The sequence below is a fragment of the Poecilia reticulata genome, chromosome 13, assembly GCF_904066995.2.
Source record: "Poecilia reticulata chromosome 13, P_reticulata-male-v2, whole genome shotgun sequence".
Taxonomy (NCBI): Eukaryota; Metazoa; Chordata; class Actinopteri; order Cyprinodontiformes; family Poeciliidae; genus Poecilia; species Poecilia reticulata.
The window spans coordinates 25,734,515-25,745,611 of record NC_088842.1 but is presented as its reverse complement, the minus strand read 5'-3'; the positions used below and the strand labels follow the sequence as shown (position 1 = coordinate 25,745,611).

Sequence of the window (11,097 nt, the reverse complement as noted above, 5' to 3'; positions counted from 1 at the left end):
AAGCCCAGTTTACTGATGAGAACCTACAAATGTCCTGCTTGCCCCAGGCAGAAAATCCACAGGAAGAATTTCAATTTAATTTGATTTCACCACACAGCTCCAGTTTTCCTCAAAATATTTAAAAAAATATTAATATTACTATTTAGGAAACTTTTCATCTTTAAAGGATGCAGAGTATTAGCTAAGGCTGTCTTCAGTGCATCACTTTGATAGTTGTGCATCTGTCGCCTTCTTTAAAACACACTCGGGGTGTCATGCAGAAATGCCTGGAGGTATTGCTGGATTCCACCTGAGATCAGGTTCATAAAAAATGTGATCAGGTCTGACAAAGTTACTGGACATCACAACCTAAAATCTGGTGACCACACAAAATCACTTGGGATTTGATCAATTTGATCGTCTTACACCGTCAATCATTTTAAAAGGTGTTAAAAATAAGAAACAAACAAACATAAATGTTGAAATAATAACAAGATTGGCAAAATACAAAAAAATAAAATAAACAATTGACAAAAATGAGGATTGTCAGTTAAGGTCTTTTCCTTTAAGTTTCATGGTATCTCAATACTTTTTATTCCTGTTCTTTTGAAACAATATCTTTTTCCAGTCTTATTATACTTATCAACTGTGTTTCTATTTTTTACTAAAGAAAGTAAATATAACAGAATTGTTTTCTTTTTGTACCTTAGAAATTGCCTCACAGCCTTCTGGTTGGACACTTACCTCACCCAATGCCTTCATTTTAACTAAAAACATGTTGTTTTTTTCTTCAATGCACAAGGCCAAAGCATATCATTAGATAATCACTAAGTTTGAAGACAGATATTTACACCAAATGCTTTGCTGGCCCACACTACATTCTCAGTAACATTCCTCGAATTGTGTTAAGGCTAATTGGACTAACTCGCAAAAGGAAAAGAAAGGGAGTACTGTATTTAAAAAGCAATGCTGTAGGTAGAACTACAATAACATTATGGGATTTAGACCTTATCACTTACTCTTTCAGTTATGACATATCGCTGAACCATTGCAGCATGTATGCCACCAGCAACTATATTGATAAGAGACCATGAACTGTTACTATCTTCTGTGTTAAATAGCTATCTGAAGTAAAACTAACAGACATAAAGAGGGTTGTGAAAAGGTTTTTGTCCACAACCAAGAAATCTTTAAACCTAGTGATTGTGATTAATTGCTGGCTAGACTTTTCATTGAGAATAAGTTGCTGTTTCTGGAGACAGAAGGTTGCCTACTGAATACTCATAGCTTCTCCTCTAATCCCTGTTTTAAAAGAAATCTTCAACTTGAACCTTTGTTGTCCTCTTTATACAAGCCACTGCAGGTATTTATTTAGTACCTACAATACCAAATGTCCATAAAATGCAAACTGCTACTTTATTGAATGTAGTAATGCTACCATGCAGCAACCAACATAACATTAAAAAAATAGCACTTGTAAGATGATTTAACATGCAGTGTTTCTGTTCTGCCATGATTACACCAGCGTAGCGTGCAGCTCAACTGTTTGGAGCTGTTCTACCTGCCTTTGCCTTTGTGCAGCACCAGCCACGTTAGGCGCCATGAATCCTGTCCTCTCTTGTTTATCAGTTGCATCAGTGGAAATCCAGTAGCTCACGTAGAACTCCAACGGAAAGTCAAGTGTTAAAGCCTGAGATACTGGCAGAGTACCAACAGGAACTGGTGGGACGATGAGCATGGGCAGAGACCAACCCTGAAAGATAAATGAGCAACAGCAGGTCACGTAACAAATAAAAGAAGAGAGAGTGAGTGAAGCAAAATCTTCAGTGAGTCAGGGCCAGAGTATGCACTCACACCTCTCTTTTACTCCCCAATGCTGGATTTCAGCTTGTCATAGCGTTCCCCTAACAATGGGGTAGATGGGGTGTTATAGGAAAAACAAACTTTAAATTGCATCATGACAAAAAGATGAAAACGTTTATCCTCCCTTTCAGGTCATAGAAAAATAAAACCAAATGAAATTTGAAGGAAACAAAATGATTTCCACCTCAAATTTCCACCAAAAGGTTTTGGAATACTCTGGAAACACAGTTCCATTCCATCCACTTATACGCTAACATCCAGATCACAACAAAGACACCGTGCACAAAGCTCCACATTATTTAAAACAGTCCCCGACTGGAGACACTGCCTCACTGACCACGCACAAATTTCCAAAACAGATATGGATATTATCTATTCCACATTAGGAATGGCCCGAAATTGTTATCATAGCCGGTTTAATGACTGCTTTGAAAACTGTCAAATGCTTCAAGTTAAATTGCATTAACAAAACATTTAAAGCGTTTTTTCGCGCGCCCCCCCCCTTCCATAACTGACACACAGCGTGGTACTCGGGTTTTCTCCCTGGTAATTCGAGAAGGAGGTCGTTTTCAGAGGAATAGGCTTAAAGTTAAGTGAGAGCAGCTGATGTTGCATCATACTTCAAACATTCTTCAAATTAACAATATGTCAAAGGCTATGGGTGCGTGTGCACGTGCAAACACACACACACGCACACACACGCACGCACGCGCACACACACACACATGCATACACACACAGTCTGGATTTCTATCCCTATTAGGATGACATCTTTGACTGCCAAGCATTTTAGCTTCTTCATTTGTGTCTAACACTAAGCTTTGACTATCAGTACTTATCAACCAGCTGTCTGCAGTTCCAGTGTGAAAAAGAGATACAACCTGTCTGACATCACAAAAAAAAATACTTCTGTCATTTTTAGGTAAGGCAGGATTAAGTTATCTTTATTCACTAACGGTCAGAACATTGAGAGAGAATATTTTTCAAGAGCTTCTGTTTCAAAGAACTTTGGTCCATTCCCTCTAACTGAGTTAGATTTTAGGCCACTTTGCTCTCACACACACCTTCTCAACTCTGGTTAAAATGTTTTACGTGAGACTGAAATCAGTTTTGTTATGGCCGTTCCAAAATGTTGGCCTAATTGACAAATTATATAAACTTCATCCTTGGAGTTATTGTCCATTTAGAAGAATCATTTGAGTCTTTCTTATGGATGCCATCTACTTTGTGAAGTAGATTCTCATGCAACAATCTACCCACACGACATGATGCTTTCACTTCTATGTTTAACAGCTGGAATGGTGTTCCCAGGCTTTTTTTTCAAATGTACCAATGGTCAGTTTTTGCCAAATCCTTCAGTTTTACTTCCATGAAACCAGAGATTGTGGCTAACAAATACAATCTTGTTCCTGAGAACGTTTTCAAACAGTAATTTGACTTTTTTTATGCCGCTTTTGGGGGCATAAAAGCGGCAGTTGGTAGAGCTGTTGCCTTGCAGCAAGAAGGTCCTGGGTTCAATTCCCGGCCTGGGGTCTTTCTGCATGGAGTTTGCATGTTCTCCCTGTGCATGGTGGGTTTTCTCCGGGTACTCCGGTTTCCTCCCACAGTCCAAAAACATGACTGTCAGGTTAATTGGTCTGTCTAAATTGCCCCTAGGTGTGAGTGTGTGTGTGCATGGTTGTTTGTCCTGTGTGCCTCTGTGTTGCCCTGCAACAGACTGGCGACCTGTCCAGGGTGAACCCCCCCCTCTCGCCCAGAACGCTAGCTGGAGATAGGCACCAGCAACCCTCCCGACCCCACTGAGGGACAAGGGTGTAAAGAAAATGGATGGATGGATGTCGCTTTTGGAGTAATTTTAGCCTATGTCAACATGAATGAAAAACACTAATATTAAGTTCAGCCAGCATATTGACAATGTCTTTTCCTTTAGTTCTGATGTTAATACACACATTTTGCACCAAAACACATTCTTGTCTACCACACAGACCCCTTATGAAAGCCCACAAATCTCAGTTCTTGCTTCCTTGATTCCTTCCTTGCTGAGTAAGCAAGGAAGGAATCAGTGAATTTCAGTTATTGGCTCAAAATACATCCACAGATGTGGCTTTTGTTAAAGACCAATCCGTACTCTGTAAGAACAGAGACATTTGTTTTTCTGCAAGAACCAGAACTGGATGATACAATCCAAAATCAGATCTCATTTGAGGCTGAGGGGGGAGGAGGCTGTTCTCATTATGCCATAACCATTTTTATTGAAATACGACCATGATCAAAATAAAAATTAATGAAACCAAGGTGAGGTTAACAGGTTGATGAGAATTTGCAACATATCTACGTGATAAGATTTTTGATAAATATTTATCAGAGATGTGGCTTCTGTAGTGGACAAGGTAAATAATAATAATGAAACGGCTTGAACAGTTTGACAAGTTCACAAAATGACAACTTTACTGTCATCTAACATGGCCTTCAAAACTAAGAAAAGATAATACTTAGGCCTATGTTGTATAGCAATATTATCATAATCAACATCTAAACCTACATCTAGTCTTAAATCATAAAATAAATATAATGTTGTCAAGTCCTAATTTTAATAGACAACAAAAAGACTTAAATTTAAAAATTAAAAAGCAATTTCAGATGTTAAAATTGACCTCAGTCTTTCTTTGCTGTTGTGTTTAAACTGAAACAGAGTAAGCTTACTGTGGCTTATTATCAGTATACTGTGGCTCATTATCAGTAATATTTATATCTGTTTATCTCTTCTCATTTGAGCTACTTAAACATCTACGACCTGCATCTTCAAAACCTCAGACTCCACAAATATAACAACAGGTTCTAGTGTAAATGTTGCATGTGTTTTAATTATTCTATATTTTATAATAATTATTTTTTTAATGTTAATGTCTATATTTTCTATGTTTGGTATCTAGGTGTGAAATAAAATGCAGTAGGATTGATACTGAATGGTCCCACATGTTTATTAAATTAATCCCTGCTTTGTATTTTGTTGAATCTACCATGAAGCAGTATTTCCATATTTGTGCTGTAGAACAATGCTATGTGATGTATAATACACTGAAGTTTCTTTAATATACTTAGTTGTGAGCAGTGATTATTAGGGGTTTACCACACATAATGCCACAAGAAAACCACACCCACACGCACACACACACACACACACACGCACACACACACCCAGATGTCAGATAAGGGAGAAACCCTGTTCCTTTAACCCTGCTGAAACAATGCAACTCTAAAATCTCCACACTATCACATGAATTTTCAGAATGACTTATGGGCCTTGCAGTTTTTTACCTACCAACTTATTATCATAAGGTCATGTTCTGGAGCAGCGGGAGTTGGGGATTCTCACCAGTGCCGAACATTGCAGATGTTTCTGAAACAGTCCGAGGCCAGCTGTTGGAATGTTTTCCCACCGCATGAAGAGGCAAGGCCAGCAGCACCACTGGCTGCCCCCAATGGCTCACGTGACCCAGCTCATGTGACCAAAGGGAACCAGAGCTGGCGGTTTGGCAGCTGATCGTCGTCTACAACGGTCATCTCAACCGGGCCGTCCCAGCCAAGCCCTGGCCACTGATCTGTAGCCAGACAGAGAAAAGGAGGCAAGTGTCAGCCACATCAAACACCCGGAGTCTCCCACTTGGGTTGGGATGAACAGCCTGAAAACACACAGTGCTGTAGGCAAACCGAGGTCACTGTCACAGACACAAACATCTATATGCTTCTATCATGCACACCTCAACAGCTTTTCCAGTCTTAGAGTTTACCTGCTGCAGACTGAAGAGACGCTGATGAGGTAATCATCAAAAAGAACAAGGTCAACTGCAGCCAAGCAATTAGTGCTGACATACATGTCTAAATATCTCTAAAATTGGCTGCCAGATAAGATTGAGCCCCTCTGCTCTACACGGCACTGACAAGCATTAAACACATGGGTGTAAAGTGTCTGGGCATGTTTACAATAAAAAGATTTACTAACTGATATAAACATGTTTTACACAAAACCAGTAAGAGGAAAAGATTGCATCATCGCATAACAATTCCTCAGAAATCCTGAAAAATCTTAAAAAAAGAGAAATCCCCAAAATATCAAAAAGCATGGATTTATCTCAGCTAAAACGTGATCAACACGATGATTAATCTGAGAAATGTACTTCTTTAACTATCTTAAAAGAGAGATTTTGATTAATAACTCTGAGGCGAGTTGTTTTAAATCAGGGATCAAGCAAATTTTAGCAAATACAATTTTACAATAATATATTTCGATTGATATGACTGATATTTCCAATCATTCTTGGAAGTAGTGTGTTGCTTTTTGTAGAAATAAGGAAAGAAAACACTTTGACCTGACTCCCTCTAGTGGTGAGACTTCCAATGCGGCGCGCTGCTGGAGACAACGCAGCAGGAAAGGTCAGAAAACACAACAGAGCGTAAAGTTCTGTCAGTTTTCTACAACTATACTTCTTAAGCTTTTTCTAAAAAAATATATGCCTTTCCAGAAAATGTCTGTTTGTCTGATAAAAGGCATTTTAAAACAGTGGCACAACAGGACTTTAATTTTCTTCTAAAAAAAACTAGCAAAAACAAAACATACATGTTTTTCATTTTAACTCAGAAATTGAAAATTTCAAATTAGAAGTTGGAAAAAAATAAGTACTTGAAATTCTGATAGAAACTTGAAGGTTTCTCTCCGTCCCCAACGTTAAAATCCAATATGGCTGCCATGCATTTTAAACTTTTGTGCAAGCAAACCAATAATCAAATAATGGCCAATGATGACATAATGCTTTCCCATATTTTAACATTCTTATCAACGTAAGTGGGAAAGAATTGAATGTAGGAAGAAATTACTGGGAAATTATTTTAGTAATTGGATCACTTAGTGATGTATTCAGAGAACAACGCTCCTGGGACCTACTTATGTTGTACAAATATAATGAAGGTGGTCATGTTGCTGGCTTAACACATTCTTATATTAGTTATAAGAGTTATTGTGTTGCTGGTTTTAAATATGTTATGGGGGTTTTACATTGTTGGTTCTCTAAAGTATCTTCAACTGAAACACATGAAGATGTTGTTTGTAATAATCTGCAATACAAAGATATCTCATTTAATCACACACACACACACACACACACACACACACACACACACACACACACACACACACACACACACACACACACACACACACACACACTATAAATAACGCATGTGTCTAGCTGTAGATAATTTGTAATCGTGTCCTGAGACAAACTTTTGACCTTGACAGTTCAACAGTTCATTTCATCTAACAGTTGCATTAGCATGCATAACCCCCTGAACAACAACATCAACAACAACAACAGGAGCTGTTAGCATCTCGCGTGTAACTCCATTTCCCCTGTAGCCTCAGTGCCCCGGACCCTCCCCTCTGTTGTGCGTTGCTCTGTCATGACAGACATGACAGTTATTAATCGCCTTCTCTTCCGCCTGCTCCTAACTGGACCCGAACATGCAAAAAAAAAAAAAAAGGGGCTGCCAGTCTGCAGCCGGGAGGGCGCTCCGCTGCTAAAATTAGCAGCCCTCTCAATCAACAGGCTGATTTAGTGGGAGCAAATGTGTGTGTTAACATGTGTGCTGGACTGTCTGAGTGCTGGGGCGGATCAGAAGACTGATCCCTCTGGATTTCCTGTTCCTGTGGGATGCTGATTCTGTTCCTCATCAGTGATGAGAACTATTTTTCTTTATCTTCTGAAGGTTCAAACAAAAATAATGGCAAGTATAAAATCATACAAGTCACCTCCCCCAATCATCTACAAGTTGATACCCCCAAATCCTTTCACTCCCTCCCCAGATAACAACACACGGCACCCTAAATACCAGCAGTAAAGCGGAGTCGACCTTTGACCTCATCAAAAGCTGGGTATTAGCTACCTTATCAGTGCCACGCTCCCCCTGTCACCTCGTCTACTCTCCACACAGATCTTGAATTATAAAAATAACAAGACAGTGACAGAGGTGGTGTGGGAGTGTGTGCTCTCACTCCATTTAGCTCAAACAGCTCCAGGTTTAGTTCTCATATACTGGAGTTGTGGCTTCACAATTAAGATGGGATTATAGTCATGCTAGAATGTAAATAACCTTTTATTTTTCAAAGTATTTATTGATGAGAAGAATTTTCTCTGACTCTGACTTCAATTTTAGAAATGTATTTATTGTTATACAGTTACTATTGGGGTCTTTGCTGACACTACTCCCTGTTTTCTTTCATTGGATGTAATTAAAACTTCTCTTTATTGTTTTATAGCCTTTGTTTTTACACCCTTGAATCCACCAATATCCAACCGTTGTGGTTCTCTTACATGCAGTAGAAAGCTGCTTCTGCACTATCAAGACAGAGCAAATAGATGTAGGGGGAGGTTGAGGGGAGCAGTTTTTTCTGTAATGTTAAGGTTGCTTCTCCATCATTAGAACAGCCAATACCAATACTCTTGAGATTGTGAGGGAGGGTGTGAGCGGCACATATATAAGCATTACAGGAACAAAGTGATTCAGGTGAATAGGAATACATTTCTTTCTCAGTACCTCCTAGATGAATACTTTTTTTCACATTCATTTCCACATTCACTTTTTGGGTCATAAAAGACATTTCCTTATGTACAAATCATCAATTGTTGTTAATAGTTAGATGAGTTCATAATAGATTTCCCTGGCAGAGTGACATCATGAGCACTGCGCTTCACCTTTAGCTTTTCTCTGTTTTACTAGAGCTTTATTCCTGAATTAGATTGGTGTCAAACTAAATCTAAAAAATAGAAATATCAAAAGGTTTTATGCATGAATACAAGGTTTGGTAATGTAGCACATGTTCACATGTGCTATCTTATTTCACTAAAGCCATATTTGTTTAGTTCAATAATTGCAATTAATTGTGAACTGTATACTTCATCAGTTTTGCTGGCTGTATAAGCTCTGTAGCTCTCTGTGGTCCTGCTACCACCTGCAGAAACGCACCGTTCCTGGTCAGAAACAATCAATCAGAGTCGAGAGGAACGTCCCAGCTCTGTCAGTCATAGGAAAACAACAGCACTCCAACTCTCACTGCTTCAAACACATTTTTTAAATTTCACAGTCAAACTTTACATCAGTTTTTTTGTAAAACATCTATAGTGTTCTCCACACGTGTGTGCGTATGTATGCGTGTGTACGTATGCGTGTGTGTGTATGCATAGATCCTTTCTGAGAAGCCAGAATCAGTGAACATAAACAGATGGATGGAGGTCAATGGAGGTGCAGGTGAACCTTACAGCCATCAGCGTTCATACATCCAGCTCTCCCTGACACTGACCTTTGACCTCAGCTGCACATGCATACACACGCGCACACGCACACACACACACACACACACACACACACACACACACACACACACACACACACACACACACACACACTTTATCAGAATTTCTTCAGTAGTTATACCTCGCTGTGAATGTCAAACATTTGTCTTATTAAAATACATAAATATCTATAAAGAAAATCATCTGTAAACTTAGGTAAAGATGGCAGCATATACATTTACTTCAGCGTGGCATATCTGACATGGATGGAAATTGCTGAAGAAGAGATGAAAATACTTTTTTTTGTTGCTTTGAAACTGTTAATCTTTCCTCCAACCAATGCCGTCTGGACTATTTTTCTGAGATTCGCTACGCCGAGAAGCTGCCGAGGTCCTTGGAGGTAATGTCACCATGCCCTCCTCCGCCCTCACGCCTCCTCTGTTCTCTTCCTCGTCTCCCCCTCACTCCTCATATCGCTGCGTCTTCTCTGACCTTCTGTCTGCCTTTTCTCCCATCCTCGCCCGTCTTCAAAGACACGGATAAGGAGGCGTAGGAGAGGAACGCTGGCCTTGAGTGCCCACTCCCAAAGCCACAACAGCTCTCACACAGGTGCAGCTCACACACACAAGCTATACTACCGTATCCTCCTCACCACATCACTCTAAAGGTCTTTGACTGCACAAATATACTTTGTTGCAAGATCCACTCCTCATGATTTTATATGTTTGCTCAGGTTGATTAACTCTTTCTTTAAGAGAAAAAGTTTTGCAGAAAGAGTTGATGTAGACGTCCAGCTCTCCCTGACTCTGCTCCCTTTAACCTCTGCCGAGCACACATACACATGCACACGCATGCAACTAACAGAGGGGTTTTAAAATAGCAAAGCTGAACAGCAAAGATAACATTTTATTTTGTTTTCATCCTTGATTAAATACCACAGCTTTCATTTCTTCATATATGGTTTTATTTTGAAATTTTCACACTCAAAAATGTAAATAACAGGAAATATATATAGGCTAATTCTGGGCTCAAAAACAAAAACATTATATATATATATATATATATATATATATATATATATATATATATAATAGTTCTGTCTTCTCACTCGTATTTCTGTGAAGCACTTGATATTAATTACTATTTTTTATGTTTGTATTTGCCATATATGTCACGTTTCATATTTTCATATTTGAGTAAATAAAAAATCTCTTGCTTTTCTTAAAAAGATCTGAAAGGGAATTTGTTTTCAGCCTAAATTGCGAAGTAAAGTAGAAAAAAATCTGTTTTTTGGTATTTAGAACAAAAGGAAATAGAAAAATTGAAAAATTTGAGAAGAATAATATTAAGATGTCTTGTCATTAACAAATGTGACTTTTATACTGCAAAAAATGTCGGCTTCAAAATGTAAGCATTTATGAAACATGCATATCAGGAATAGTAAATTTAAAAAAATCCACAAACAAATACAGACTGCCAAGTTTTGATTAAACTACAATAAAAGTGATTGTCATTGGTTTACTTTACTTCAGGAGAGTTAATATTAAAACCCTGAAATTAATTGTGTTGCTAATTGGAATATTATTTTTGGGATAATACTTTTCTAAAATACAATGTTAAATTTAAAGCTTGAATTAATAAATAGTTATTTTGTCTTCACTATTGTTCCTCTGATTATACATTAGAAAAAACAACAAAAAAACTATATCACTAAGTGGTATGTTTTGCACTATTTTTTTCCCTGTGCTATTGCATTATTTTCTAGAATTTTGCTTGTTATTCAAATTGTGATTTAGATCCTTATAGAAATAAGGAATTTCAGAATCATAACAGAGGTCTGAAGACACATAAGTTATGTTTCTAAAAGTGTAGAACTTCTTACTGATTTTGAGAAGGAATCACCTGTCTT

The 11,097-nt window shown here is 38.2% G+C and overlaps 1 long non-coding RNA gene across 1 annotated transcript in view; it reads right to left on the bottom strand.

Annotated features, from left to right (window-relative positions):
- Nucleotides 1-1,372: 1,372 nt before the first annotated feature.
- The window catches only part of LOC103474944 (uncharacterized), a 21,351-nt gene continuing 11,626 nt past the window's right edge, over nt 1,373-11,097 (bottom strand). Inside the window, exons 2-3 of the long non-coding RNA XR_535261.2 lie at nt 5,165-5,444; nt 1,373-1,732 (exon numbers count right to left, since the gene is read on the bottom strand). This is a non-coding gene — a long non-coding RNA (uncharacterized LOC103474944). The remainder of the gene's footprint in view (nt 1,733-5,164; nt 5,445-11,097) is intronic.